At 40.0% G+C, this 26,834-nt stretch overlaps 1 protein-coding gene across 5 annotated transcripts in view; it reads right to left on the bottom strand.

Annotated features, from left to right (window-relative positions):
* drp2 (dystrophin related protein 2) overlaps positions 1–26,834 on the bottom strand; it is a 148,012-nt gene that overhangs the window by 89,434 nt on the left and 31,744 nt on the right. For 2 of the 5 annotated variants that reach the window (XM_060884401.1, XM_060884407.1), the window contains exons 1-2: positions 23,369–24,626; positions 16,338–16,471 (exon numbers count right to left, since the gene is read on the bottom strand). The exons of 1 other annotated variant lie outside the window; for it this stretch is intronic. The gene's annotated coding sequence lies outside the window, so the exon portion shown is untranslated. Of the gene's footprint in view, positions 1–16,337; positions 16,472–23,368; positions 24,627–24,660; positions 24,905–26,834 lie in introns of those variants that run through there. 2 more of the 5 variants (XM_060884402.1, XM_060884403.1) reach the window with 2 other exon arrangements.

Raw genomic sequence — 26,834 nt, 5'->3', positions numbered from 1 at the left:
AATGGCCCATTTGATATTGTCTCTCTGGTGTTTCATGTTGTTTCGGTTATCTGGTTGATAAAATGACATTACTAAATGGGGAAAGAGATAAAGAACAGGTAAGATATCACATGATATACATGTGGCAAGAGTGTATTTAGGGCATCTTGGACGCTGAAGATTTTTCTTTTTGTTCAATGTAGGTTTTTTTGTGAATATTGATGGTTGAGTTAGATTAGATGTTTTGTTTCCTGTTTAGTAAGATTGATTATATTTTGTTTCTTTCTTTGATTTGGCACGGTCTTGTTCTTTTTTCTTGTCCCCGTTCTTTTGTGAATTATTTTTGGCTTGGTTAACGAATGTATATAATTTGTAAATTTATGTAAATAATTATATTTTGGATTAGTTGGTATTGGGTTCACTAAAATAAACAAAAACTTTGACTTAATTTTCCAGTACACGTTCGGTGTTTTAATGTTGCACCCTTGTTTTCCCTAGACAATTAAAAAAGGGGTTTGTAACAATGGAACAGTGGTGAACCTTCCCAGGAGTGGCCAGCCGACCAAAATTACCCCAGTAAACACAGAGAAAAAGACCACTGGATTAATGTGCTTTAGAAAGAGGAGTCCATAACAGAGAGCATGTTTGTCATAAACCAAATGCAGCATTTCAGCAAAATTGCCTCATAACTGTGAAACATAAAGGTGGAAGTAGTTTGCTTTGCTGCATCAGGACCTGGCCAAAAACAAACCAATAAATCCACCAAAGACTCACTGAAAAGTAAAAAACAATTCTGAAATGGCCAAGTCAAAGGCCAGTTCTAAATTCTAATGAGATCCTGTGGGGTAATTTGAACGTATTGTGTATCAGTCTGCTGTGAAAAAAGCTGATTTTATCTCTGCTTTAACTTCCCATTACTCCTTTGATTTTCTTGCACTAACAGAGACCTGGATATCCCCACAGAACACTGCTACACCAGCTGCTTTATCCTCTGCCTATGCTTTCTCTCACTCACCACGAGAAACAGGCAGGGGTGGTGGTACAGGTTTATTGCTGTCAAAGAAATGGTGCTTTACACCTCTCCTCTTGTCTCATTTAACCATCTCCTCTTTTGAATTCCATGCCATTTCAGTTACCTCTCCAATTAACCTTGTTATCATTGTTGTTTACCGCCCTCCTGGTCCCCTAGGTGACTTCTTGGAAGAAATGGACACACTGCTTAGTGCTTTCCCTTCTGATAGCTCCCCCCTGACAGTGCTTGGTGACTTCAACCTCCCCTCTGACAAGCTACATTCTTCTTCCCTCCTGTCTCTTCTTGACTCATTCACACTCACACTCAACAGCTACATCCCCACACACAAAGGAGGCAATGTGCTGGACCTGGTTTTCACCCGTCCTTCTCCAGCTACAGACGTGACTGCTACCCCACTACACGTCTCTGATCATCACCTGGTATCCTTTACCATCACTCTCCCTACCCTACCTAAAACTACCTCTCACCCCCTCGCTCTAACCCGCCGCAACCTTTACTCTGTCTCCCCTTCTTCTGTAGCTTCTGGCACACTTTCTTCCCTTCCTGATCCTGAGTCTTTTTCCTCACTGCCCTTGGACTCGGCCACAGATACTTTCCTCTCATCTCTTTCCTCAACTATGGACTTCCTCTGCCCTATGTCCACTAAACCCAAGAAAACTTCTTGTTCTGCTCCTTGGCTTTCAGATGTGCTGTGCAACAATCGAAGAGAGCTAAGATCATCAGAGAGAAAGTGGAAGAAATCACAACTTGATGCAGATCTTGATTCTTACCGAACACTCATGGCCAAGTTCTCCTCAGATGTGACTTCTGCCAAGACTTCCTTCTACAAGGAAAAGCTTGAAGCTTCCTCACATGACCCTCGGAAATTCCACAACATCATCTCTTCTCTGCTCAACCCCCCGGCTCCACCTTCTTCATCCTCCCTGACTGCAGAAGACTTTGCTTCTTTCTACCAGGAGAAGATTGAGGAAATCTGCCGGACCTTCACTTCAGCCCCGACTGCACTTACATCTCAGAGTATGGACTCCCCTACACCTTTGTTGTCACATTTCTCAACTGTAACAGCAGAAGAGATTCTAAAACTCATCCAGTCTTGCAATCCTACCACCTGCCCATTGGATCCACTCCCTTCCACTTTGCTGCAGACCATCTCGCAAGACCTTCTGCCCTTCATTACAACTATCACCAATAGATCCATAGCATCTGGTCAGGTACCAACTACCTTCAAGAGAGCAAGGGTTATTCCCATCCTGAAGAAACCTGCTCTGGATCCATCAGACATCAGTAACTACAGACCGGTATCACTTCTCTCGTTTCTTTCAAAAATTCTTGAACGCATTGTCTTTAATCAACTGTCTGTCTATCTCTCACAGAACAACCTCCAAGACCCCAACCAGTCTGGCTTTAAAGCAGCTCATTCCACAGAGACAGCCCTTTTAGATGTCTCTGAGAAACTACATGCTGCTAGATCAGCCAATCTCTCATCTGTCCTTATCCTCCTTGACCTTTCAGCAGCGTTTGATACGGTCAACCATAAGACTCTCTTAGCCACCCTCAGGAGTCTTGGGATATGCGGATCAGCTTGGGAATGGTTCGCTTCCTACCTGGAAGGACGCTCATATCAGGTAACATGGAGGGGAGTGACATCTGCTCCACGCAGACTCTCCACTGGCGTCCCACAAGGCTCAGTACTTGGTCCTCTTCTTTTCTCCCTGTATACTCACTCTCTTGGTGAAGTTATTTCCTCACATGGGTTCTCTTACCACTGCTATGCTGATGATACACAACTTATCTTCTCTTTCCCACCCGCAGATGCCACAGCTTCTGACCGGATCTCTGCATGTCTGGCAGAAATTTCATCATGGATGACTGCTCATCAGTTAAAGCTTAATCCTAGCAAAACTGAGCTGCTCTTCATCCCAGGTGATTCATCCCCAGGTCATGATCTTGCTATATCCTTGCACAACGATCTGATCTCCCCTTCAGCCACAGCTCGCAACCTTGGGGTAACCATGGACAATCAACTGTCCTTTTCCTCTCATGTTGCTAATGTGACTCGCTCATGTCGGTTTCTTCTCTACAACATTAGAAGGATTCGACCATTTCTGTCCACACAGGCTGCTCAGGTACTTGTTCAGTCTCTTGTCATTTCTAGACTGGATTACTGCAATGCACTGCTGGCAGGTCTACCTATGAACACAATCCGTCCTCTGCAAATGATCCAAAATGCAGCTGCCCGGCTTGTTTTCAACCTGCCAAAGTTCTCTCATACCACCCCGCTGCTGCGATCCCTCCACTGGCTTCCGGTAGCTGCACGCATCAGATTCAAAACACTGATGCTGGCCTACAAAGCCAAAAATGGACCAGCTCCCTCTTACCTCAAAGCCCTCATCACTCCTCGCACTGCACCCCGCACCCTCCGATCTACCAGCACTGCTAGACTGGTTCCACCATCTCTCAGGGTAAGAGGCAAGTATACTACAAGACTCTTCTCTGTACTGGCACCAAGGTGGTGGAACGAACTTCCCCTAGAGGTCCGGACAGCTGAGTCACTGGCTATTTTCAAGCGGCGGTTGAAGACCTACTTATTCAGGAAACACTTCAACTAGCACTTCTTTCATTATCTTTTGCATTTAAAAAAAAAAAAAAAAAAAAAAAACACACCTTTGACACTTTCATTGTAACTTTGAACAAATGTTTTAAACTCATGGTATCTTAAGTATGTAACTTAGTGATCCAGCATTAATGTATTCAATGTTAGAGATTTAAGCACTTATGTACGTCGCTCTGGATAAGGGCGTCTGCCAAATGCTGTAAATGTAAATGTAAATGTAAATGTGTATCCAAGAAACCCCTCAAATGTCACACAGCTGAAGGAATTCTGCACTGAAAAGTAGGGGAAACTTTCATTCAGTTGATATCAGAAACTGGTTGATGGCTACAAAAAACATCTTTAGGTTATTTCAGCCAAAGGGGAAAATACTAGCTATTAGGGCACACTGTGCCAAAACTTTTTCCTAATACTCATTTTGTTTATTTCTTTTGTTTACTATGTGAAACGTGTTTTTTTTGTTGTTGTTGTTGTTGTTTATAACCAGTTACATCACTGTCATCTACAGGGACAAATTAAAACAAAATCAGAAACTGACATGTTGACATTTCTTAATAAAGAACTTATTTAATCGGGTGTTATAAACATTAGAAACACACAGGTTGACAGACATTGTAATTGTAATTAGTGCCTGTGCATAAATAGTCAGTGAGTTTCTAAGGAGGAGTTGCACTGACTTGGCTGCATACTGCACCAAAGGGAAGACAAAAGAATTGTCAATGGGACTGCATAATAAGGTAGTTGATCTTTATAAAACAGGAAAAGGATATAAAAAGATCTCAATGCTTGAAAATGCCTGTTCAAACTCTTAAAAAGAGGTGGAAAATTGATACTAACTAACGGTCAGGTAGACAAAGAAAGATTTCACCCATTACTGCAAGAAGAATTCTTCGGGGCACAAAGAAAAACCCACAAACAACTTCGAGAGAAATATAGGCTGCTCTGGAAAAAAGTGGTGGTGATGTTTCAAGGAGCACAATAAGGAGGTACTTGAACACAAATTACCTGCATGGTTGAGTTGCCAGGAGAAAGCCTTTACTGTGCCCATGCCACAAAAATGCCCACCTTCAGTAAGCCAGACAGCACCGAGACAAGCCTCACGGCTTCTGGGGTCATTTGGAGTGATAAGACCAAAATGTAACTTTTTATTCACAACCATAAACGCTATGTTTGGAGTGGATTCAACAAGGCCTCCGGTGAAAAGTCACATTCCCCACTTTAAAGCATGGAGGTGGATATCACTGGGCTGTATGAGCTCCAAAGGCACAGGGAAGTTAGTAAAAATTGATGGCAAGATAAATGCAGCATGTACAAACATGACAATGATCCAAAGCATAAGGCAAGGTTAAAACACTTTCTACAGCAGAAAAAGATGAAGGTCCTGGAGTGGCCATCACAGTCTCCTGACCTCAGTGAGCCACTTTAGGGAGATCTCAAACGTGCAGTTTGTGCAAGACAGCCCAAAAATATACAGGAACTGGAGGCATTTTGCCAAGAAGAATGCGCAGCTATTCCACCTGAGAGAAATAAGGACCTCATGCACAATTATTACAAAAGACTGTATGCCATTATTGATGCTAAAGGGGACAATACACAATATTAATAATTAAGGAGACAAACTTTTGAAGAGTGATTATTTCATTATTTTCTTGTGTGTTTTTTTTTTTGATGAATGTGCCATTCTGCTATGCCTTATATATTAACTTGAGTCTTATAAGAAACATCTTGCAAATTTTACCAAGGTATATAAACTTTTAAGCACAACTGTATATACTGAACAAAATTATAAATGCAAAACTTAATCATACTGTCTAATCAGCATCTTGATATACCACAAATGTGAGGTGGATGGATTATCTTGGCAAAGGATAAGTGCTCACTAACACAGATTTAGACAGATTTGTGAACAATAGGCCTTTTGTGTACATAGGAAAAGTCTTAGACCTTTGAGTTCAGCTCATGAAAAATGGGGGCAAAAACAAAAGTGTTACATTTACAATTTTATTCAGTGTGTGTATATATATAAAATTTAAATTTGATGGTCTCAGAAAAGTTGCCATGGGGGCAGTAAATGGTTGAAAAAGCAAGAAATTTTGAAAGGATTCAGCTGGTAGAGCATCTATAAACTAATTTAATTTAGAAGCTCAGCTACAGTGGCTATCGTTGATGCTGTTAAAGATTTTCAGCCTAAAGTACACCAGTCACAGCACAGTACTTCATCTTGCTGCTATGCATGCAAAGAAAATCATGTTTTTGAAAGATGCCCTCTAATTCAGAAAATGACTCACAGACAAAGGATTGAATTTTTGAAGAATCATGGAATTTGCTTTGCCTGTTTAAAAATTGGACATCTTAGCAAAGATTGTACAAGTCTGCATATTTGTGGTGTGTGTAGTCAGAAGGGTCCTACTATATTGCATATCTCAGCTAAAAGTAACCCTTTGAGGAGAAACAAGTGAGCAATGCTCGTTACTTTGCAGACCTATGCTTATACTGGGGCCGGAGAACAAGATTGTTCATTGTCCATTGTGCCAGTTCAGGTCAAGTCTAAGTTTGGAGACTTTACAGTAACAACATATGTTTTCTTGGATCCAGGGAGTACAGCCACTTTTTGTACTGAAGGGATTATGCGGAAGCTGAAGATGTCTGGAACAAGAAGGTGCATATTGCTTCGAACAATGGGACACGAAAATGTGGTAAACACATCTGTGCTCACTGGACTGGAGATATCAGGATTGTCTGAGGATAAATTCATGGATTTGCCAGAAGTCTTTACTCAGAAGACAATAACTAAGTAAAAATAATGTGGTTAATCAAGAAGATTTAAAGAAATGGACATATTTGGATGATGTCAAGATTCCCAAACTGGATGCTGAAGTTGAATTGTTAATTGGCACAAATGCTCCAAAGCTCTTGGAACCATGGGAAATCGTCAATAGTGAAGGTCAAGGACCCTATGCCGTCAAGACCCTATTGGGGTGGGTCATAAACGGTTTTGTAAAGGGAGCAGATGATGGATGGAAGACTGGCTTTCAGTCACTGCTAATAGGATTTCTGTTTCCAAGCTAGAAGAGTTACTAATTGCTCAGTACAAGCACGATTTCAGTGAGAAATCTTCAGATGATGATCTCAAAATATCTAGAGAAGATCAAAGCACTAAAAATGGTCACTACTGTATTGACATACCCTTCAGGAAGGATGATGACATCATGCCTAATAATAGGTGCGTTGTTGAACAACATCTAATGAACTTAAAAAGAAAGTTCAATAGGAACCAGGAGTTTTCAAACGAGTACACAGCTTTTCTCACTTATGTTATCAATAAGGGGTATGCTGAAGCAGTACCACAAGATCAGTTACTTCGGAATGATGGTAAAGTGTGGTATATCCCACATCATGGGGTATACCATCCTAAAAAGAAGACTATTAGAGTTGTGTTTGATTGTAGTGCAGTTTATAAAGGAGTGTCCTTAAATTCACAATTACTACAATGCCCAAATCTCACCAACACATTATTGGGTGTTTTGACCAGGTTCAGGCAAGAGCATGTGACTTTGATGGCGAACATTCAAGCCATGTTTCACCAAGTGAATGTGTCACAGAAGAATGTGGATTTTCTTTGTTTTCTATGGTGGCCCAATGGTGATATTACGCAAAACTTCACGGAATACAGAATGAAAGTGTATCTGTTTGGAGCTATTTCATCACCGAGCTGCTGCAATTTTGCTCTGCGAAAACTTGCTGAAGATTACAGAGATTGCTTTCCAAAGTCTTGAATACGATCCTGCATAACTTTTATGTAGATGACTGTTTAACATCTGTTTCCACTGAAGAGGAAGCACTTCACATGGTTAAAGAATTAACTGCAGTCTGTTCTAAAGGAGGATTCCAGCTATCCAAATGGATGAGTAATAGCCGTAAGGTATTAGCAAGTATGCCAGAAGAACGCCTGTCAAATTCAACTAAAGATCTCAACCTGGATAAAAATGATCTACCTGTAGAAAGAGCACTTGGGTTACACTGGTGTGTGGAATCTGATGCATTCATGTTTAAGATTGCCATAAGTGAAAGACCCCACACAAGACGAGGCATTTTGTCAGTTATAAGTTCTGTTTACGATCCTTTGGGATTTCTTTCACCACTAATACTGCCTTCTAAGTTGTTGTTACAGGAATTGTGTAAACGAAACATTGGATGGGATACTGAAATGCCACAGTCCCTATCATGTCAGTGGTCAGAGTGGCTGCAACATCTCAATTGCATCACTTTTCAGCTGCAAGTGAATGTGGTTATGGAACAGTCTCTTACTTGCGTCTTGAAGATGAAAACAGAAAGGTGAGATTTTCTTTTATGCTTGGAAAATCTAGAGTCGCTCCGTTGAAGCAGATAATACCCAGATTTGAACTAGCAGCTGCTGTTTTAGCAGTCAGAATTGACAAAATGCTCACAAAGGAACTTCAACTGAATCTGGCCAAGTCAGTGTTTTGGACGGACAGCCAAACCGTATTGAAATACATTGCCAATGATGCCAAGACGTTTCATACATTTGTGGCAAATAGAGTGTCAGTCATCAGGGATGCAACAGATGTTGTACAATGGAGACATATTGGAACAAAATTAAATCCTGTTGATGATGCCTCTAGAGGCATGTCCATTGAAAACTTCTTGAAAGCCAGCAGATGGATACAGGGTCCAGACTTTCTATTGGAATCCTCAGAGGAATGGCCTCAATGGCCCTGGTTTGACCGAGGCTTAAAGGATGATCCAGAGGTTAAAAAGGACATAGTGGTAATAGCTGCCATTTCAAAATGTTCGGACAGTGGTACTCATCAACTTTTGAATTATTTTTCTGATTGGACAAAATTGAAAACTGCAGTGGCATGGGTTTTAAAGTTCAAAGATGTGCTCTAGAAACTCAAGCAACACAATGTTTATTCAGTCCTCGTTTACTTCTGGAACTAACAATTCTACAATGGAGCAGGACACAATTAAAGAGGAAATGAAAAGGTTCCGCATTGGATTTCGTGGTCAAAGTCTTACACCAGACAATCTTTCTCAAGCAGAATCAGCAATTCTTGAATTTTCTCAACATGAAGCATTCAAACCAGAAATCTCTTCCTTGCAAAGTGGAACATCTAGAGTTAAAAGGAGTAGTAACATCTATAAGCTTGATGCCTGAGGAGATGAAATGCCCTGTTATTCTGCCAAAGGAACATCATATATCCAAACTTATTATGCAGCATGTTCATAAACAACTAGGTCATGCGGGGAGAAACCATATGCTGTCAACACTGTGAAAAAGGTACTGGATTATTAAGGCAAACTATGCTTGCAGAAAGGTAATGCATTGTATGTCGACGTTTCCAAGGCAAAATTGGAGAGCAAAAAATGTCTGACTTATCCAAAGGAAAGGGATTGTGCCAGATTTGCCTCCTTTTACTAATACTGGCGTGGACTACTTTGGATCTATTGATGTGAAAAGAGGCCACAGTGTTGCAAAAAGGTATGGGGTTATATTTACCTGCATGACCAGTCGAGCAGTACAGTACATCTTGAAGTAGCCTACTCTCTGGATAAAAATTCTTGTATAAACTGCATTCGCCGTTTCATGTGTCATCGTGGGCAAGTATTGCATTTAAGATCTGATAACAGCACAAATTTTATTGGAGCAGAGAGAGCTTAGGAATGCTTTGAAGACAGTGGATCATGATAAAATACAGTGAACTTTTCTATCAGAAGGAATAACATGGACCTTTAATCCCCCTGCTAGACCACATCATGGAGGCATGTGGGAAAGGCTAATTCGTCTTATAAAGAAAGTGTTGTACTCCACTCTCTGACAACAACACTTGGATGATGAGAGCTTTCACACTATTCTTTGTGAAATTGAAGCCATTCTTAATGACCCCCCTATTACAAAGCTTTCTGAAGATCCAAACAACTTAGAAGCTCTCACACTCAATCACATCTTGCAGTTAAGAACAAAGCCACTTCTTCCACCAGGACTATTTCAAGAAAGTGATTTGTATATCAGACGTAGACGGCGACAAGTTCAATATCTGTCTGATCTCTTTTGGAAAAGGTGGATAATTCCATTGCTTCAAGAATGACAAAAATGGATGAAACCATGTAGAAACATTGCTGTTGGTGATATTGTGGTCATCATGGAACCAACTGCTCCACGTGGTTCCTGTTCATTAGGCAAAATCATTCAGACATATCCTGACAAAAAGGGACCTGTTCGGTCTGTACAATTGAAGACAAAAACAGTATTATTGGACAGACCTGTTTCAAAAATTTGCCTATTGTTCGAAGATACAAAGGTCTGATCTTCAATGAGCATGCATACAGTGCACATACACCCTTTTTTGGCTCCTTTTGAATAATTTAAAGATAATTGTAGTTATACACCAACAATTATGGGGCCGGTGTGTAGGAGCCAATGTTGTAAATGCATTTTGGGCTGTCACCAGGTGGGGGCAGTGTGTGCACAGAGGGGTTAAAAACAGGTGTTTCTTACAGGTAGAGGAAGTTAGCTTGGTGAAAGGGGAACACGTACAGTTTTATACCACTCAGAAACTATAAAGAGCAAAACACTGGATATCAACTTTCTTTCTTCAAGGATTGTAAATATATGCTTGCATAATGTTCAATAAAGTAGTCAAGTTAAAATCTACTACAAAGGTCTTTTGGTGTGCGTAAAGCGTGCACGTTTTATCCAAGCCATCAGCAGCTATAGGAGCTGCTGGAACAACACCCTTGGTTAATCTCAACATGTGCTTTAGTGAAGAGCATAAATAACCTTTATACATAAACAACCTTTATACATTATACAATATACATTTTGAAGCATGGAATACTGAACTGAAACCTAATTGGTACTCTTTGCACTTTGAACTTTGGTAGATGCCAAACTGCATTTCATTGCTGTTTACCTGTACTATGCAATGACAAAGTGGTATCTATCTATTTATCTATCTATAAAAGCAAAATACTGTATGTTCGCTACAGATTTCAATATCCACACACACAGACACCTTTCATAGCCTGCTGTGTTTACAAAACCCAACAAGAGTCAAATGACTAAAAAAAGAGAACACCCAAGTCAATTATACCAAGTCAATTCTCAGTTTAGTAGGTACACCCTGACCAACTCTGCTATGAAGGTGACTGAAACAGCGTGTAAACAAATATAGAACCACCCAGGTCCCTCTGTTGCTATAGCATTAGCAAGGCTGCCCAATATTCCCTTCCCCTAATGCCTTACTCACCCCACCCAAACATTTACAGACATCCCAGCCAGTGGGCCACACAGCATGAATATGCCAAAAAGCTCTCCCCATGCATATTCTGCTTTTAATATACAAGTGGCCACAAATTAGGCATATTGTATATGCAATTATATGTAACTACTAAGGACATGTGCACTGTTACAGATTCATCTTTACTGCATTTAAACATTTAGGTTAGTGCTGGTACAATCAAAGTTGAATTGCAATCAAAGTTCAGAAAATTGGTTAAATCAAGTTGAAGTTTGCAATTAACTGCCACATAGTCCTCCTTGTGCTAAGCCCCAAGACAGCTTTTAGAAAAGAGAAGAGAGATTTCTCCTCCTCTAGGACCATGGAAAGGTTAAATCCAGCAGCTCTGTCAGGAGTACACCGCCAATGTCACAAGGGGCATTACCAAGTCACTAAGAGAGGTGGAGATAGAAATAGTGGAACTCCAAATTTTAACAGTAAACAGAGGACATTTTGAGAACCTGAAAGCAAAAAATGCATTAATGGAGTTTTATTTTTAAAATAAATCAATGGTTTTGGTTGTGACCATGCATTATTAATGGACCCATGTGTTAAATGTTTACCATGTCTAATTTTTATAAATGTGTTTTGAAAGGATTGACACTCAAAGGATTGACTCTCATTGACTCATGGATCCCAAGGCCCTGTTGTCTCACTGTAGTGGCTCCTAGAAGAGTCTTTAGTGAAAGGAGGACGATTGGATACTAAGGATATTTCTACAGGCCTGGGGTCTCATTTATAAAGCATGCGTATGCACAAAACGGGGCTGGAAACGTACGTACGCCAGTTCCCACGCAAAGGTTGTGATCTATAAAAAACAAACTTGACGGGAGAATGTGCGCACCTTTAAGCAAACTGAGACGTGCATACGCACATTCTGGAGACAAAGGGAATTGGCTACACAGATGGTGAGGTCGTGAACTGAAGTTAGATTGTAGAAAATAAATGTGAGAAGAACGATTATAAGAAGTAATGACATTTAAATTTCACTCCATTTCATACATTATATCCACATTATCATGAAGATTAGATCCAACAGTGTTGTTTGTGCCGATTGTTTTAGGCTATATACATCTAGTAAAATCCAAACGTAATTCAAAATGTATTAAAAAAAATAATAATAATACTAATAATCAGAGCTGCCTTACAGTCACGTTGTCCACAACGGGAGCGCAGGAGAAGACGGCGCGACTACATGTGATACAGAAAAGCATGAAATACCATTTTATTAGAGAACTGAAGAACACAGTGTAAAAACTAAATATTTTCCTTAATGTGCATACATCATAAAATGTCAAAGTCTGCAAATACAGTCATGAAGCACAATCGCTACTCATCATCGGTCCTAACTATTACGGTGTTCATTACAAAAAACTATTTTCGCCCACAAATTAATTCTGTGATTTTTAGGCGTTAACGATCAGTCTAATTGCTAGAAACATATAAATCCTCCGGTGACCCAGGTATGTAATGCTTCATGATGGCACTGTTGGAGGATTACGCCAATGGCAGAATAAGGAGAGAACGAGTTTTCGGGGACCATGATGATTTCCTGGCCATGATGATGACTGGCTAATAACCCGATTTAGATTCCCTAGAGCTGTGCTCTTGGATCTATGTGCTGAATTGGGTCCAGTATTAGAGAGGGCAACACGCCGGAACCATGCCATCCCAGTCCAAATACAAGTCCTCACCACTCTGGGGTTCTTGGCAACCGGCTGTTTCCAGCGTGAATTGGAAAACAGGTAAATTATTTGTATTAAAAAAAAGTAAAAAAGTAAATATAAGTAATCCTCAACTTTGTCTTTAAGACCTTTTTGTATATGAAATAATTCTATTGGAATCTATCATCTCACCCTATAGGCCTGGTATATCACAGCCGTCCCCGAGTGCTATAATATCTGTCGTTTTGAATGGTATTCTTAATATGGGTAGTCGATACATCAGGTTCCCATACACTGTGCGAGAACATGCCGAAATTAAAATGCAATTTGCTGCAATGTCTGGCTTCCCAAATGTAATCGGCGCAATTGACTGCACTTACGTTGCTATAAGGGCACCATCTGAAAATGAATTTGCTTATGTTAATAGAAAGCATGTGCATTCTATTAATGTGCAAATCATATGTGACTCCAACATGACCCTCACAAACATTGTGGCATGCTGGCCTGGTTCAACACATGATTCCTTTATCTTGACACATAGCAGTGTAGGGAACAGACTAAATGCTAAATTTTGATCAAAATGTCAGTGGGTAAGTGCTGCTATCTCATCTAAAATATACAACTAGACAGGTACCATTACCACCATGGCCAATTCCAATAATGTGCTTTGAACAGATGAGTCTAAAATTTAATTATTTGGAGACAATAACAGATTTGGCAGGCATGTTTGGTATAAACCAAATTTTCTTTCTTCTAGTTCATAGGTCACTAACAGGCGGTCCGGGTCCGGACCCAGAAGCTGCCCAATCCGGACCCGGACCTACAGCCAAAACAAAAGGTTACGATATAAAACTTGACGGGGTGCTTCCATTTGAACCGGTGCATCTTTTGCAATCTTTACGGTAGTGGTAGTGGAAATGCACAGACCAATTGTATGCGAGTTAAGCCATCCCACGTGATACCGCTCAGCCAATCAAGTCTGTGCATTCCTGAAGTAAACACTGCGACTTAACAGTGCAAGACAGATTAAGATTAAGAGTCGCAACGAATCAACACGTCTTAAAGTGATATCTAAAGTGATTTTCGTGGGGCTCAAAGAAAAAATCTTGACCCCCGCTAGTTCTGGTGCTCGACTGAGGACAGGAATTTAGCACAAGACAATCCACTGCAGCGCGGACTAAACCCTGTGCATTGCAGATAAGATAGGATTGTATCTTACAATGTCAAGGCAAACCGTTATGTTCAACAAGTAGCTGCCTTTTCCATCATGCTCATCACTTTAAGCAAGCTGGCTGGCTTTTTGCCTCGTTATTATAGGTAAACATGCCGTATAACGTAGTGAAACGATAATTTGACCTTTATTAATTTTATTTTATTTTATTCCTTTAACTATGATTTTATCTATGTTTATCTGTGTTATTTATGTATTTTAAATATCTATTTATTACTATTTATTACTGCTTATTATACATGTTCATTGACGTTTTAAAATGTTTTTTATAATATAATACTTGAATTAAATTGAATGTTTTGAATACCACTATTAAATTATTGTTTTTATTATTATTTTACTGACTTTAAGTCAGCTTACTTATAGACAAAGCCTCTCTTGGCACTGTGCATGTAAAACACTGTTTTTTGGACACTAACAAGTGAAAATAGTTAGGTTAGATACATTTGAGTAGGCCTGTTTTGTTAAAAATCGATAGCTGTAATGCTTCTGTGCAGAAAGAAACCCGTGAACCACGAAGGTAAGTTTGCGAACAGATTAGACTAATTTCCACCTATTAGACAGCCTAATCAGCTTATCGTGTTTTGTATTGCTTCACTTATAGCTCTTAAACCTTTAAAATAGAGTTTAGGAAGATGTATGTAACTACAGTCATTAGCTTTGGTTAACTATTGAAGCCTTGTCTCTTGTCAAAAGGCTCAACGTGAACGCAGACTTTATTGAACACTGCTGGCAGCAGCGACGTCGGTGTCTGTACAATTTTATCAATGACAGCATAATCTCGTATCTCCCTGCTCCCAAGTCATAAAGCTTGTATCTCCGATAAAACATGACTTTGGGAAAATGATGTGTTAATGTTGGTACACAACAGTATATGATAGCAATATAAGGTATAATAACTTTAACGATACAATGTTTAATAACTCCGTTTAAAAAATACGCCGTTTTTTTAATTTCCTGAAAAATAATGGTTTTGGAGATACGAGGATTCCGCCCGACAGCGACGATATCCTGGAATTGTTCACCATCATCCTCGTTCCCAGAGAAAACCACTGGAGTTGCGAGCATCACTTTTAGCATAGAGTAAGTCATGATCTCCTGTTTTAATGTTACAACAAATTCACAACTTGTTTGACACAAACAATGAAATTTTGACTGCTGTTAGAGAATGTTTCCCAGATAAATCAGCATCAGTTTTTCACGAGTGTCTGTAACTTAGCCAACAGTTTTACAGCCTGTTCACTGAAAACACCTGCTCAGAACAAGTAGTCTAGGCCAGTGGTTCTCAAACTGGAGATGGTGATGGTGCCAGGGGGCCCCGGCTTTATGACAACACCTGCTCAGAACATGTTCACTGCTCAGAACACCTGCTCAACATGAAACAGCTTGTCTCTGGACGGGACACTGTCCTCAATCATAACCCTATAAATGGCTGGGCTTGAGCCGAATTGTTTTAAATAGGAGCCAACATTACAAATGATAAAGGAGTCCAAAAAGGCAACAAACACTTACAATAAACACCACCAGTCATAATCTCTCTCTCTCTCTCTCTCACACGCACACAAATTAATAAATGGAAATTGAATAAATACTTTGTATTTGGTTAAATTGTGTTCAGTGATCCTTTTTTTTTAATGGGGTGTTTGTGTTGGAGATGTCACTCTTGCCTGTCTTCAAAGATTGAGAGCCCTGATGTTTACTTAAATTTTAAGTAAATATAAGCCATGTGCTAAAAACTAAACATCATAAACTGCAGATCATTCTTAGCCTGACACCTGTAATTTTGGCACAAATACGTATTCAGACTATGGTTAACTATGGCAAGCATAAAGCAGAACGAATGCATTTATCTTTGTGATTTCACTCAGTATTTAATGTAATACAAGAAACTTGAATGACTGTAAGTCATACTCCTAAAGATTTATTATCTTGTGGATATGATTACTACAAGCTTAGGATGGATGCACTGAGAATGAATACTAGCAGGGTTACCAGTTGAGAGATATTTTAATAAATTATCAAATTTAGTTTTATGCTTTATTATTCTTGTCAAAGTCAAGATTGCAATGAAGTCTCTCTAACAAGATGGTTGATTCTAATAGGAGATAAATAAAACTACTACTATAACTAAAATGATTACTAAAGCTGTGTGATTTAGCAAGCTGTAGCAGAGCGTCTCTTCTAGCCAATTTCTGTTTCAGAGCTCTGGGTATCCCTACAGTGTTAACTAAAAAGCAGAATTTTTCCTCAGTTGTTGGTTTATTTACAAAGGTCTGCTCTTTTCTCCTATAATGCAAGTTTTGGAATCTCACAAGAGAGTCTGACATACAACCAAAACAGCACATGCAAAAACCAAGTGCTACTTTTACATTTGATTCAGAGGAAGCACTATCTCTTAAGAAGCAGGTTCTCTCTCAACATATTGTGTAACAATGCAGGATGGTCAAGAAATTTAAAGTTAATGCATGGAAGAATAATTTTTCATCACAGAATTCCTGAGGACTTTGTCATTAATTACCCAGCTGTAACGATGTGATTGATGTGATGACAGATTCCTTGTGTCTGAATTGGAATGAGGATAGGCAGGTTGGAATCCGTGAAGAGCAGTAGGTGAAAAATTCTCAGCAAAACTTCTTATACTTGACAGTGTACCTGTGGATAATTGAAGATCAAAGAGTAAGAATGTCACAGGCAGCAAAGACCATATCATTCATAAATCCTTACTGGCTCCTTGCATCACAAACAAAATTACACCTATACAGCTATAGGTTCAGCCTCTGTCCTCTTCTCTCAGGGGATAGCATGAGAACTTTTTTAATCCTGAAAGAAATTCTTTAAATTCTTTAACATATTTCATTGTTCACTCACTCCCAAAAATATAAACACACACGTAAACTTTGAAAGAGTGTTAGAGTTAGGGATAGAAAGGTCATGCCCAGACTTCATTCATCCCTGGATTTGCATTTCTGCCCCTGCACCTGGTCTTGACCCTGCTCCTAAGGTTATCTGTATAACAAATTTATTTGTATAGCAGTGTATAACAAATTTATTTGTATAGCACTTTTAACAATGGACATTGTCTCAAAGAAGGTTTACAGAACATAAACATAAAACAAAAAGTTAATATAAAGATTCAAGATTAATATTAGATTTATTTAAATGTTTGTATTTATTCCCAGTGAGCAAGCCTGAGGTGACTGAGGAAACTGTGGCAAGGTAAAACTCCCTTAGATGGTAAAGGAAGAAACCAGACTCAAAGGGGAACCCATCCTCATGTAGGTGACACTGGAGGATGTGAATATAATATACAGTCCAACAATTGTGTATTGGTCAACAACCTACAACAAAAGTGGTTGTTGTCCTGAAAAAAAAACACATGTATTTGGCATTTCCTCTTAGTTTGTTTGAATATTTCATGAAGCAGAGACCAACTGGAGCTGGTAAATCCCTATATGTCTCAGGCTCCTTATATGGTTGGCCTCATCTCAGTGAAGGTCCAAAATCTTCATGACACAAAAGACAATCAGAGCTGGTACAATTGCTGGATGCCTCGGGATGGGTAGCATGAGAGAAGCAGTGGAGAGGAATTAGATTAGCACTTAATACCACTTGAATTCCTGTTTAGCATGCTTGACTGCTTGCCGTCTGTGCAATAGGAGCAAATCTTATTTCGAACTAGCTTAAGCTCCCAGATAGTACTGCCTGAGTGGCAATCATGACAATGGAACATAATTGGTCCTCACCAATAAATCAGTCTGCCATAAGTACACTATTGCATAGACAAAATGTAGAATGCTGCCGAATTATAAATACATTGATGAAGAGAAAGCAGTATTTGTCTTTCAGTCTCTCTCTTCTGGACCCTCCTTTCTCTACAAAGGTACTGATTAGGACCACCAAGCTGCCATTTCTGGGCCCTTCTGCATTACCTTAACGACTAAGTGTGAATATCTTATTCTTGCCTGAATGCGGCAATTTGTATGTACTGAACTTTTTAGCTATAAAGCAGGATGAAAATAATACCTTACAGTGACACTGAACTCTTAGTTAGGCAAGAATAGACTTTTGAAGTATCAAGCTGCCCTTAGATAATTATTTACAGAGTATCTCTATATGATTTAAATCTGCCTTACATTCTACAAGTCATAAACTTTTCCAACACATCTCAAGGTTCAGTCTGCTGAAACGCCATCATGGATATACTGATATCGGAACTTGGCTACATTACTTGTTTTCCATTGAAAATCAAATGATCTTTTCACATGTCTAATGCCTCTTTTCCACCAGAAAGAACCGGGTGCTGGTTCAAAGCTAGCACTGGTGCTGGTTCAAAGTTGTTTCTACTGGCGAACCTTCTAAGAACCGGTTTGCCTTTCCACCGGCTAGAGAGCCGTCACAGAGTCGAGTCTGACGTCACTGTATACGTGTCACGTTACACAGCAACTTTAGCGCAGCAGCGGCAAACACAAACACATCAACAATGGCGGACGTTGCTTTACTGTTAATGCTAATGGCTTTGTGAACCTACATTAACATGCAAACGCGGCGAATCCGAAGTGTACGTGCAGCTCCATGTAATCTGTATAAATGGAGGTTGTAATGGAGAAAGTGCATAACGTTATTTTATCATTAGCACAGAAAAAAGTTAGCCTGTAGCTATTTACTATCATGTTTGCTGATAATGTATCATATCACGGTAAAGTAAAAGTGTATTAAACATTAGTATACTTAAGGTACATTAACAGTACGCTAACAGTAGCCCCGCCCACAGCCCCTAACACAAGCGGTTCTTAAGTCTAGACCAGCAACGTTTTGGTGCTACTTAAGAACCACTTTTCCTGGTTCAGAGCCGGTGCTTTGGCTGTCGAAACAGAAAGAACTGGCTCCAAATTAGGCTCTGGCTCCGAACCAGCACTCAAACTGCCTCGGTGGAAAAGGGGCATCACTGAGCACCCCTTATTAAGTTCTAGTTTCTGTCTATGTTGTCAGTCATAACTTAATCCTTGTATGTGTGATTGCCAAATAAATTCTGTTTCAGTTTTAGTGCTCAGTTTAATCAGCTACGTCTGGGATTAATTAGAAGATAAGTGAAGTTCTCATGGTTGATATCTTAGATTTAATATTAGATCATAATGGCCAGACAGCTGGGTTGGAGCATCTCAAGGCTTGTGGGGTGCTCCCTTTTTAAGAGTTGTGAGTACCTACTGACAGTTTCACAAAAAAATTTAATGTTTGTTATGGAATGGAATGTATCACAATACACAGTGTATCAAGATCTGCTGCATTTGGGGCTGCAAAGACCTTATTCCATTGACTCCATTTGATCCTTGATCCTGTGCTGTTTGTCTGTGGTCCACTTGCTGCAAGAGCGCAACTATACTAGTAGAGCCCATACCCACTGGCTAGCTGGTTGTGGACTCAGCTGTGAGTCAGCTCCACCTCAGGCACCCCAACTAAAGGTGGCAGTCAACAGCAAGCCAGTCACAGGGGAGTGACCACTGCTGGTAGGGTTAATTCCAGACCTCTCGGTGCCACTCCTACTGGGGCATGACTGGCCATGGTTTGCAACAGCCTTCCCACTTTCCACTAAGGAAGGCGGTAGATGAGGAAGGACAGAACAGGGGTAACCTCGTTCCCAATGTCCTGTTTGCCAACCGGGAGACTCCCTAGGCATCAACCTGTTTCACTCCTTCCGAGCTGCCAATTTGAATGGTAACTTAGAGGGCTGCTAGACATGGCCAGGAAGATTCAGAGGCATGACAACACACAGGCAGCCTTGAGGGGCTTAAAAAAAGATTCGCCAAGGCTCCAGTCCTTAGGCATCCAGACCCTGACCTCCCCTTAATAGTAGATGTAGATGCCTTCAATTCACGCATTGGGGCAGTCTTATCTCAATGCCAAGGTATGCCAGCCAAGTTACACCCATGTGCCTACTTTTCCAGGAAGCTAACACCAGCTGAGGCCAATTATAATGTGGGTAACTTCTATCCATCAAAGCAGCCCTGGAAGAGTGCAGGCACTGGCTTGAGGGAGCATGCTGTGCCTTCCTGGTGATTACTGATCACTACTGATCACAAAAACCTAGAATACATCAAAGGCAGCAAGAGATCTAATCCCCATCAGGCTAAGTGGGCGCTATTTTTTACCAGGTTTAATTGTACAGACACATTTTGGCCTGGTTCCATGAACAGCAAGGCTGACACCCTATTCAGGTGACACAATCCTGTCAACCTTTCCAGTTCTGAACCCTGTGATGGCAGAGCCAACTACACCACACAAATTCGCTCCTCTCCCCCAAAAAGAATTGGTCCTGGTAAACAAAAAAGCACTTTTTCACTGATCTCCTGAATCTGTATCACTGTGTCTATGTTTCTTTCATGGGTAGAGGCAACCCATATTGCCTTTATCTCTGATCTCCATCTCTCCATTTCGTTGGGACCTAATGGGGGAAATACATAGGCGAAGACTCCCCACTGGGTTAGTTGAACCCCTTCCTATGCCTTAGCACCCATGGTCCCACATATCTATTGACTTCATAACCAACCTCCACAGCTACCAGCTACGGCTATACTAGATATAGTGGACTGCTTTTCCAGTTCATACAAACTGGTACCCATTAAGGGCCTACCCTTAGCCATGGAAACTGCCACAGCATTGTTCAGGGTACAGTGATGCCTCGAGATACGAGTTTAATTCGTCCCGTGACCTTGCTCGTTTCTCAATTTGCTCGTATCTCAAAATAATTTTCCCCGTTAAAATGAATTGAAATCCCATTAATCCGTTCCAGCTCGCAAAATTCCACTACAGTTGTTTTGTTTATGTGTTTTGAATATGAAAAATGTACAGTACCTGTATTTATAAATGACAAATACTGTATAAAAACATACAGTAATAAAAGAGAATGTTAAAAAAATAAACTGGTTTTACTTTACGGAAGATGCGCACGGAGGTTGAGGGAGGAGTAAACAGGAGGAATTTTGTCTCGTACGTACACTTTCGCTTTTGTTCACTTACTCACTACTGTACACTCTTAATGCTACTTTACACTTAACTAAACTTCACTAAAATTAACGAACTTAAATCAAGCATCGCGTTAGTTCAGGCAGGCCACGTCGTCAAGCATGCATCAGCTGTTAATCAGCTGTCCACGACGCGCACCAATCCGGTTACGACATCCATATTACCCGACCATTTAAATTCCCACTCATAGAGCCGCTCTAGCGCTTCGCTGCTGCTGCGATCTAAACTCCCTCCTCCAACCAACCCCGACTCCACCATGCCGGAACCCGTGTTCCTTGTACCAGCTTACGTCATAAATCTCCACATATTTTTCTCTCTCTCTCTCTAAGTATTTAATTATTTATTTATCCATTCATACATTTATTACTTTTCAAAAACGCGTAAGCGAGCATATTTAATACTATGCATGATTAGTGGTTCTGTTATACGGGAGGTTTATTCTGCTTTCTAGTCGCTGCACTTCTCGCTCTGACCATGCATGCGCACGGACTGGCGCGTGGATTTTTGTCCAGAACAGAATCATACCGCGAACACTAACTGTATGCATATCATCTAATAAATTCTCATTTGACAAAGTGGTCCTGACAGAACTGAAATTCTCTTAACTGAACTTAATTGCTACAATTTCTGTTTTCTTTACATGAATTTTGCTTAATTTTCTTCATCGCTTTTCTCTTCACTTGTTTTTGCCTTTTTTGTCACTCTTTCCTCACTAACATTTGCCGGTCGTTTTAATAAAATATCGGACATATCGGATGCGGTGTAGTCGCACAAGTTAAATTTTTTTAACGGATCCGAAAATTACGGATCCACAGATGGCCAGCACCTCACACAGCGCCTTTGCGACTCTCCATAGGAAATGAATGACTTCCGTTTTATCGGCCGTCGTTTGAGGTACGCAATGAAAAGTCGGCTTTAACCGAGTGAGATGCGGGTAGCTGAGGCGGGGGAAACAGAGCACACGTGGTTGTTGGGGGCGGCTTGGATGCTCGTATCTCAAAAATTTGCTCGTATATCAAGACAAAAATTTGGTCGAATCACAGCTCGTATCTCAAAAAATTCGTATGACAAAGCACTCGTATCTCGAGGCATCACTGTATATAGCCTACCGGAAGACATAGTTATAGACAAAATCCACAGAACTAGAAGCAAAAAAATTACTTGACATACAGTCACAACACTAAATTTGTTCTTACCTTTGGTGCTTCCCAATTATGAATCATATTCCAATACAAAGCTTTTTCTATAGCTCGTTTCTGGTAATCCCATGTCTATGTCACTAAAAAAACTATTTTTCGTTGGGTTGGGGGTTTTTTTCCAGGGTTGGGTGTTCGATTCCCGTCTCCGCCTTGTGTGTGTGAAGGTTGCATGTTCTCTCCGTGCCTCTGGGGTTTCCTCCGGGTACTCCGGTTTCCTCCCCCGGTCCAAAGACATGCATGGTAGGTTGACTGGCATCTCTGGAAAAATTGTCCGTAGTGTGTGATTGCATGAGTGAATGAGTGTGTGTGCGTGTGCCCTACGATGGGGTGGCACTCCGTCCAGGGTGAATCCTGCCTGCACAGGCTCCCCGTGACCCGAGGTAGTTCGGCTAAGCGGTAGAAAATGAATGAATGATACTTTGTGTCCGTGAGAGGCTTAAAAAACAAAGAAAGCAACTGGATTTTGCTTGGAGTGATGCGAATTTGGGGATTGCCATTTAATTCTATTGCCTGAAACTTTCCAGAGCCATGTCAAAAAAAAAATAAATAAAATTTCAGTTAAACGTCCCAGACCTTTAAATTCAATGATGCAGTTATCTACAGAATTGTTTCTGTACACGTGCTGGGTTACACTTGTAGCTCACTTCAACCTGGAAGCGTGGCAGATGTGACATGATGCACATTTCTGTAACTACATTATTTAGAAGAAAGTTTCTAAAACAAACCCTAAATAATTATATTTGGATGGAATGAACACCTTATAGTGACGAATTAAATACATTAAAGGCAGGGTCTCCGATTTTTGAAAGCCAATGTTGACATTTGAAATCACCAAAACAAACCCGCCCCAACCCAAATGGGTCCCACCCCTGTAATGATAGCTCCGCCCACACATACATACGTAACCCAGGCAAATAATGGAAAGAAATGTCTATCATAGCTGAAGGGAAGAACAATACGATTGCAGATAAACAAACAATCAAAAATGACACACAAGCATAATAATGCAAAGGACGGCATATATTAGTTCTGTGAAATGTGGCGTTGGGAGGGGTGTTAAGGGTTCTAGAGCAATTACTAAAATACAAACAAGATAGATATTGATTTCGACTACGCCACCTTGGGAATTTCACCCAAAGAATTTGAAAGGGACACCTACCACTGGCATACACAAGTTCGTATCACCAATTAGAGTCAGAGACATAAGTCACAATACAAAGTCCTCTTTATTGACACTCTCATTAAAACATTAAAATAAATAAAGAAACCTTCAGCCAAACAAGCTACAGATCTTTCTTGAACAAATTAGGGGACAGGGACTAAAGCTTACCAGTACAGGAAAACAGAGCAAAAGGCCACACTCATAGGTGAATCACTGCACTTCACTGTTTACGCACACCCACAGTGAGATAGTCACAACACACTTGTGAGGAAGTACCACCACAGAAAGCCAGTCCTCCACCCCTAGTGCTCAGGCCCTGCCAAAAAAAGATAACATACATCAACCACAGTCACCTTAAAGACTGAGTCAACTCAAGAAAACAAAAGTAAATAATTAAATTCTCACAACCAGTAAATAGTTGCTCCAATAAATCAACTTCTACAAAATATAAAAAAAAGAAAAAAAAGGAAATAAACTTTGTAACCAAATTATATAAATAAAAACTAAATCCAATACAGTTAAAATAAAATAACTTGGACAAGAAATCACGAAATCCAGACTAACTGTTCAAACCCCAGAAGCAATACAAAACCAAATGCAACTGAAGAACAACAGTAAGCCAAAGAATCAAATCAACATTTCAAATGAAATACTTAAAAAATAATATATTGTAAAACTAAAAAGACAAAATATGGAACAGCCACAAAAAGAAAATAAACAACAGATAAACTTGGAAGCAGGTTTGAAAACAGATCTGGAAACCCGGTTGGAAACCCGATTGGAAACCCGAATGGAAACCCGGTTGGAAACAGGACAGCACTGCAGTCATACAAACGCGGAGCACGCCGACTGGAATAATTACGGGCCGTTACGACACCAATCGCAGACATCAACGTTTTATAGAAAGCCAATGGAATCTTTCACAGCAAACGCCGTTACAAAACAGTGATCCAGCACTGCGTCAGGTTCTCACAGCTTCTCCGATATCTATGCCCGATTTATGTGACGATACTAAACAGACATTGCAGCGCGACTTGTAGGGTCAAGGCAGAAGTGCTCTTCAAACCAATCGCCGTCTCGTCTCAAGCAATTTCATCTAGTTCCGGGAAGTGACGGAAGCGCGTTAGTGACGTAGCAAGTAACCAAGTGACACATCCCAGGTAACCGTGCATGCTCCTGTTTTTATAGCTCTGTGGAGCTGCCAATAAGCTAACGCTGCACCTGCACCGTGACGTAATCGGAGTCACTCGTCCTGCCACAGAAACAAAGCAAAACAAAGCAAAAAAAAGTAAAGTTGAATTTCCCGAGTCAATAACTCCTGAGCTAAACGCTGTTTCTAGCAAAACGCGGCCTCTCTACATTACTACGATAGAAAAGAGGTGCTATTTGTGTAGTAACAGCGTTTAGCTCAGGAGTTATTGACTCAGGAAACTCCAATCTGTGAATGTGCGGCCAACTACCCGCTCCTTCAGTTCTCTCCAGCGCTGGAAAGCTGATCCTATATTAACACGGGTCCTGCTTCTTGCCTTATCATAAGCCTTTCTTCGCTTTCTTTCTTTGCTTTTATCCTCCATGTCAATGTTAAAACCGCTTTCTGCTAATGTCACACATGCGCACTGAACACTCTCTCCGCCCATATTGATAAGACCCCCCCCTTTTTGCTCATTGGCTACACGTTTGTTTTGAATTTTGTTTTTGATTTTTTTATTATTCAGCCCGACTCGGTTTTCTGAAGCATTTCTCAAAAATCGGAGACCCTGCCTTTAAGTTTTAATTGAAAACTCAGATTCACAGGTGTGCTAACATGGTACAGGAGAATGAGCCTTAACATTCCTCTACAAAACCCTTTCTATAATACATCCGATACACAAAAGATAAATCAAATTTAAAAAGTTAATGGTGAGATGTATATATAGAGATAGTTGTTACCCTGAACATGAATTCAAAGAGACATAATTTCTAAAATTGTAAAATTATGTCAGGTTTTTTTTTTTTTTTTTTGCAGATTTCCACTGACCTGGTAATATATCTATATATACACAGTGGTGTGAAGTGAAAAGGTTTTGGCCTGCAGTTCTATGGATGTTGTTGTGGGGTCTTTTGTGACATCTTGGATGAGTCATTGCTGCACTCTTGGGGTAATTTTGGTCGACTGGCCACTCCTGGGAATGTTCTCCAATGTTTTTGCTATTTGTGGATAATGGCTCTCACTGTGGTTCGCTGGAGTCCCAAAGCTTTAGAAATTGCTTTATAACCTTTTCCAGAATGATAGATCTTAATTACATTCTTTGTCATTTGTTCCTGAATTTCATTGGCTCTTGGCATTATGTGTAGCTTTTGAGGATCTTTTGGTCTACTTCACTTTGTCAGTCAGGTCTTATTTAAGTGATTTCTTGATTGTGAACAGGTGTGGCAGTAATCAGGCCTGGGTGTGGCTAGAGAAATTGACAATTTCAAACACTTTTTCAAACAGGGCCATGTGGGGTTTGATTTTGTTTTCCCTTAATAATAAAAACCTTCATTTAAAAACTGCATGTTGTGTTTACTTGTGTTATCTTTGACTAATATTTGAATTTGTTTGATGATCTGAAACATGCAAACATGTGTGACAAACATGCAAACAAAAAAAAAAAATCAGGGAGGGGCCAACACTTTTTCACACCACTGTATATATACTCATTTTATGTGCTAAGTCTCATGTGTTAAATATATTTGGGTACAAGAATTATTCAAATACACCTTGTAGTTTTTGAGATATACTGATTTTTTTAAGGGGAGTGGGATGTAGCTATCAATTGATCAAATGTATTCAGTTGTGTGTGCACAACTTCTTGTAGATACTGTATGCCAATTGTCTTTTTTTTTTTTTTAAATCTAATAAATGTGATATCTTGGGATTATCCTGGGAGTTTACTGGGAGTGGTAGTTCTGTGGACAAAAATGCCTTGTTAATGACAGAGGTCAACAAAGAAGAGCCAGCCTGGTTCAAACTGAAAAAAGTCCACAGTAACCCAGATAACCACTCTAGACAACCCAGATGGGCTACAATTGCAGTTGATAATATCAGGTTCCACAAAGGTGAGACTGCAGTGGGTACCTGTGAATGACCTGTGAGATGTCTGGCATCTGATACTTGAAACCTGAAATTAGATGCTTGACAAAGGCTTCTGGCAGGTGAAGCTGAATGCAAACAGAACCGGGTGCTGCACCTTTAACACACTATTTGGTACATGTGGTTTTCTACCATAAAAGATTACTCTTTGGAATTACATCAGCATCAGAAAAAAATCACACAGCGTCATAGAGGGACTGAATGAAGTATGAACATATGTAGACAACATGTATTGGGTGTCACAATGGAAAAGCAGAACAAAAGAATACAGCAAAAGAGTTTGAAAGCATCCAAAAAAAAAAAAAAAATACATGGAAGCTCAGTAAAAACAAATGCCGATTCTAAGATAAAGAGATTGTCATCTTGTGAGAGAGAATGTCTGCAAAAGGTGGTCAATTACTTACTGCAATTTCTTCACTTATATATAATTCACTTCCATCATATAATCAAAGATCTCTTGTATTCATAAGCTCTTGCAGAGAGAAAAAAGTTTAAATGGACAGCCAAACCTGAACATATCAA

Source organism: Tachysurus vachellii, chromosome 13, assembly GCF_030014155.1.
Source record: "Tachysurus vachellii isolate PV-2020 chromosome 13, HZAU_Pvac_v1, whole genome shotgun sequence".
NCBI classification, from domain to species: domain Eukaryota; kingdom Metazoa; phylum Chordata; class Actinopteri; order Siluriformes; family Bagridae; genus Tachysurus; species Tachysurus vachellii.
This window is presented reverse-complemented; position numbering and strand designations above follow the sequence as displayed.